Source organism: Physella acuta, unplaced genomic scaffold (genome assembly GCF_028476545.2).
Source record: "Physella acuta isolate Inbredline_101_S28 unplaced genomic scaffold, ASM2847654v3 ptg002191l, whole genome shotgun sequence".
Classification (NCBI taxonomy): domain Eukaryota; kingdom Metazoa; phylum Mollusca; class Gastropoda; family Physidae; genus Physella; species Physella acuta.
In genome coordinates this window covers 1-6,259 of record NW_026733692.1, presented here as the reverse complement: position 1 = coordinate 6,259, position 6,259 = coordinate 1, and the positions used below count along the sequence as shown (strand labels likewise).

Here is a 6,259-nt window from a genome sequence, read left to right as displayed (position 1 = left end):
TTTTGATAAAATACTTATATATGAAATTTCTTCAACTTAGCTGTAACGGTACTCAAGTTATCGTGTTTACACACGGACAGACACACACACGGACAGACACACACACACACAGACATACGGACAAGATTGCAAAATTATGTTTTTCCGTATCAGTGAGGTGTAAAACGTCGAGATTTGTAAAAATCTCGATTTTTTTTTTTTGCACGATTACAATACTTTCTCTATACTACGTATATACGAGAAAGTAAAAATATTAAAATATATAGAGACAAATTTAAAGGGGGGGGGGGGGGTTGCAAATCGAAAGTTCGAGGGGGGGGGGGGAGGGGGTGACACCATTAAGTGCCGCACCGGGTGACACCTGACCTCGCTACGTCACTGATCATGGTCATGTAAAAGAACTTTATATGTTACTAAAGTAAGACTGAATCAACCTGTATCAGACCTCTTCACCAACCCTGTTGATCGCCTTCAACCCCTGGTACAAATTCCCATTATTCTTAACTCTGATATGGCATTTAGGCCAACGAGAGATGAGATGGAAGCCAGTGGCGTAGCCAGGAATTGGTCATGGGAGGGGTTCAAATATGTTTTCCATATGTATAAAAGTATAAAATCATATATATATATATATATATATATATATGGGTGTGAGTCAATGGGAGGGGTTATAACCCCCCCTAACCCCCCCCCCCCTTGCCTACGCCACTGATGTAAGCTGCTTCACTGATGTTTGAACGCAGAAATATGAAAGGAGAAACATTTCAGTTTTTAGGTTCCTGGCCAAACCCGCATATTATACCAAAGTGGGACGTAGCAGAGGTAGCTTTTATAGGGCAAGAGTAATGTTGGCAAGTCTTCATTACTTGTGACTATGTTTGCACAAGTCCCTGATGTTAAAGTTAAAGTTTCCAAAAAACCGGGTCATACAAAACTGGTGAATGTGTTCAATGTAAATAACTATTTCCACCTAGTTGACATGCCAGGATATAGTTTTAACATGCCAGATAATTTTGAACCAAGTGTTGAAGCTTACATTAAATCACGAAGCAATGTTATGACTTTTATTCTGTTTGATGGAAGAGTTGTGGTGACAAACAATGACCCAGGGGCGTAGCGAGGGGGGGCGGGGGGTGCAGACCGCCCCGTGTGACACCATTTAGGGGGGTGACACCAAGGAAAAAAATAGCAAAATATATAGAGAAAAACTTGAGGGGGGGGGTGCAAATCGAAAACTTGAAAGTTTGTCCCCGGGAAGGGTCGCTACGCCTCTGGGGGGGTGACACCATTAAGTGCCGCACCGGGTGACACCCGACCTCGCTACGCCACTGCAATGACCAGAAGTATTTCAAAAGCTATGCTGAACTTAAGATTCCATTATGTATTGTGATTACAAAGATAGATTTAGCTAAACCTGCCACACTCATGAGGAGTTTGATATCAGTGATAAAATTTAGAGACGAAACTAAAGCCGACAGTTGTTTTCCTCAGCTATTTTTAGTCAGGTAATTGAATGGAGAAGGGCTGGCATTACTTTAGTCTTTTATTGCTTATATCACTGGAAATTTACAGATTAGATCATTATCATAAACCACACAAATGTTTCCCAAATAAACTATATTATACTCTATGGCCAGTAGATTATATTTCGACAAAACCAGTGCATAAAAATTTTAAATGTTTGTACAAATGGCGACTAAATTTTAAGAATTATCTTTTTACAAATGTAAATGATGTTAGAATATTACTTTAATGTTATTAATATAATGTATAATCTTGCTTTAGGAAACATAATCACCAATTACAATTTAATAAGCCTTTTAACAAGAAAAAAAAGGTTAATACGTTTTGTATTAGAACTATGTTTAAGTAAACCATCTTAAATGAATGAAAGTAGGCTACATGTATGAAAGAATTAAGGAGGGTGACACCGAGGCAAAAAAAGCAAAATATATAGAGAAAAATGATAATTCCACTTAATTAAGTGATTAATGCTAGTGTTAAATTGTTTGAGGGGGGGGGGGGGTGCAAATCGAAAGTTTGAGGGGGTGGGTGCAAATGGAAAGTTTGAGGAGGGGGGGGGGGTGCAGATCGAAAATTGAAAGTTTGTCCACGGAAGGGTCGCTACGCCTCTGGGGGGTGACACCATTAAGTGCCGCACCGGGTGACTACCGACCTCGCTACGCCACTGGTAGAGAGTACACGGACAGCTAATAGCCGCTTGGGCACCAGGCCCAGCCGCATATCCGTGCTATGGACAGCACCGTGGCAATAATTCCATCCTTGCCACTGAATTTCCCTATCTTGTCAGTGATCATTGATTTCACCTGAGTGACTTTTCTCTTAGTTATTAGCTTCCTACTGTCGAGCTGGGTACTGGACGGTGGGGCAAGAGTTTACCCTGCGTTCATATCAATTGACCAATCAGTAACATTGAACCCAAAGGGTTCCGAACCTGCGGTCGAGTAATAGTCCTTGTTGTGACCAGCGGTCAGTTGGTACCCTTCGGGGTCAGAGTTCATGCCGGCCCGCGTCTTCCGTGTACAAGCTGTGATAGATTTTAGTAGAGCTGGTTGGCTCAGGTGTTTACACGTCTGACTTGGTTCATGTGGATTGGTAGGTTCGGATGCTGTTGGGTTTAAAATTGCTCTGTCTCTACTTGGACTAAATTCTGTACCTCTGTCTAGCCTTGTCGTTGAAACATCACTTTCTGTTTATATCTATTTCAGAAACAACGCATGCTTCCCCCCCTTTACTCAATCAGTAACATTGAGATAAGAACATTATTTGTAAATATTATGTTGTGACTCTTGAATGAATATCGCTTGAATCAGAAAAATAAGCAAGTAAATTTTAGGAGCTAAGTGTATATATATCTTATTTCCATTAACTTTTAAAAGTACCTTCCTAACTTAAATCTAATTTCATTACTGTTGTTGCAGTAACTTATTACAAAAATATTTCAATAGTAATGTTTCAGAACAATTATTTCTTCCCAATCTTTTACCTATGCAGGCAGAAATTATTCATAAAACAATCCACAATGAATGAAGACTTACAATGTACCATCATCAAGCTAAATTGTTGTTTCTTAGTTGATATGATTCGATAGTGATAGTCACTAGGAAAATATGTAAGAGCTTTAAACTGAGGTTAACATGACATTACAACATGACATTCCAACATGACATTCCAACATGACATTCCGACATGACATTAAAAATTGGCATTCCAACATGACATTACCACATGCCATTCCAACTTCAACATGACATTTGAACATGACATTCCAACATGACATTCGAACATGACGTCCAAACATGACGTTGAAACATGACATTTGAACATGACTTTCAAACCTGACATTCACATATTGCATCCCTTCATGACATGTCAACATGACATTCCAAAACTACATTCAAACATAACATTCAAAATTGTGACATTTATATAAGCGCCATGAGCCTAGTGTTGTGGTTAGCTACTACCTAACATGGGATAACTATTTTTGTGTGTGTGGTGGTGGGGGGGGGGGGGGGGTTGGGGGGGGGGGGTCAGGGGAGATGGTACCGTCCATCGAAGGTTGCCATAACCCCACTCCCCTGTCTATGCCACTGACATGATTAGCACTAGAATCAGATGAGGTTCAAAGGTATTGGTTTACCTTATTACCCGTGGTACCATTTCAACACGGGAAGAAACTACACCAACTGCAGTTATCTATGTATACATTTCATATGTCACTACATATAAAATCACCAAGAAAAGCCTAGTACCTAGCACTAGTATTATGTCATCTGTGTATACATTACATTTCCCATTAACATAAAATAACAAAAAAAAGCCTAGAGTATTGTTCAACTTTATTAAGTGTTTTGCTGATGTTTGTGAGAAGTAATGACACTGTATATCGTATTTGAGAAAATCCACTCGCTGGCACAAATCCAGTCTTGGAACTGTAAACATTTTTGGAACCTGAAGGTGTATACAAACACATTTCAACATAAATCACGTGTTAGTTTTATAACTATTTTAATAAAACCAAGTTGTGTTGAAATTTCGATACAGAATATTAGGACTATGTAACATTAGGGGGTGGGACCGCGGGGCCTAAGCGATGTAACCTGCCAACCCGAAAGTCTCGAGTTCGAATCCGGGACTAAGTCAGTAGGAAGTCCCTGATTTCACCCAGCTCTGATGGGCACTTAACTCACATTACGGTAAGTAAAGTCAGGTAAGGGTAGTGCTGACCACACCCTTCCTTCATATGCCGAGGTCAAAAAACAAAATCTTCATTAGCCCCATGAATCGCTAGGTCTAAAGAAGATTCTTTACTTAAAGCCATAATGGGGATTTAAAATACAATTATCCAGAGGTGTAGTGAGGGGGGGGGGGGCGGGGGATGCGGGTGACACCATTTAAGGGGGTGACACCAAGGCAAAAATAGCAAAATATATAGAGAAAAATGATAATTCCACTTAATAAGTGATTAATTGGAGTGTTAAATAGTCTTTTAAAAGTTTCAAATATTAATAATCAATTACATGAATAATTGTCCGATAATCCTCTCTCATTATTTTACCCAGCTTAAACTGGTAGGACACACACTGAGACAGGGTGACAGTTGGATTGACAGGTTTCACAGTTGGGGGGTGGGGTTGGTGTGGGCAGGACGGGTAATACACCTGGCAGAGGTAGCCCTCCGTACAGACACAGTCACCACATTGAGCAGGTTCGACTCCAAGTTGGTCCTGAGAACGATAGTGAATGTGCGTTATGTTGGGGGTGGAGGTGGAGGCTTTGGAGGGGGAGGTTGGGAGGAGGGGAGGTTTGAGAGCAGGGGGGAGAGTGGGAGGAGATGAGGTTAAGGGGGGTGTTGTTAGGAGGGTGTGGCTGGCAGAGGTAACCCTCCGTACGGACACCGTCACCACATTGAGCAAGGTTCGACTCCAAGTTGGTCCTGAGGACGATAGGTAAATGGACGTTATGTTGGGGGTGGAGACGGAGGTTTGGGAGGAGGGTGAGGGGTGGGAGGCAGAGTTTCTTCCAGGCATCTCTTCGAAATTTTTTTACCGCCCCCCCCCCCCCACCCCCCCCCCCCCCGAACGAAATGAAATTTATATAATTTATATAGAAAATATATACTTTTAACAGTGTCCGCCCCCCCCCCCACCCGAAGAAAGTCTACCGCCCCCCGAAAATTTCAAGTGCCCCCCCCCCCCCCGGAGAAAAAAGTCTGGAAGAAACACTGGTGGGAGGAGGGGAGGTTACGCGTGAAAGTCTTTTTTAATTAAATATTTAAAAAGATTTTTTCTTGTATTAGCTAATTAGTGGGCTAAGTTTTTTACAAGAACAAAGTATATTGTTGAACTTTAAAAAAGAAACTATTTGGTCATGGGAAATATCTTAGAGAATATTTTATAGGGTTGTAGATGCTGGTTTGATTTTCTTGTTTCGATTAATTAAATCCTGTGGTGTTAACAGTGTCTTCATATAAGTTAATGGAAATCAGGGGTCTCCAAACTTTTCAGCTCGAGGGCCGCATTAACTATCAAATATCAGTTCGGGGGCCAGAGTTTCTTCCATGCATCTCTTTGGGGTGGCGGTGCCCCCGCCAACGAAATATAATTTATATAAAAATATATACATATTTTAAATGCACCCCCCCCCCTTAGCAACTCATCCAATGCAATTGAAAAATTGCTAAACTTGTTAGCAGTTTTCACTATTTGAGTCACAATGATTTGAACCCAAAGCTTCATTTTAAAATTGTTGTGAATGTTCTGGGCAAAGTTCCTCAGCCACTTCTAACAAACATTTTTTTCCGTGAACAAAAAAATCTCGCGGGCCGGATGAGAGGACCTCGCGGGCCGCATCCGACCCGCGGGCCGTAGTTTGGAGACCCCTGATGTAAATGAAAGATTATTGGATTTAACTAAAAATACTCGCGTCGTCAAAGAAGTGTAGTTTAATACATACTCTGTGTGCACCTATAAACGTCACGTTATTCTCAACACGTATGTAGCCTACCGTACAGGGCCGGCGCTACCTATAAGGCAACTAGGCGGTCGCCTAGGGCGCCATCCCTAGGGGGCGCTAAAGGTTTAATCGCTATTATTAACAACTACCTAATAGTTAATAACTTTTATAAAGGAGTAGCGATCTATATCGGCACCGAGGACGAATAATCAATTTTGCGCCCCACCCCAAAATTCGGTCTATGTAGACCTATATGTAGACCCCATAATTTGGAAAGATC

The 6,259-nt window shown here is 41.3% G+C and overlaps 1 pseudogene; it reads left to right on the top strand.

Moving 5' to 3' along the window:
- Window positions 1-391: 391 nt before the first annotated feature.
- LOC131932513 (GTP-binding protein 8-like) lies at window positions 392-1,590 on the top strand (annotated as a pseudogene).
- Window positions 1,591-6,259: the final 4,669 nt, after the last annotated feature.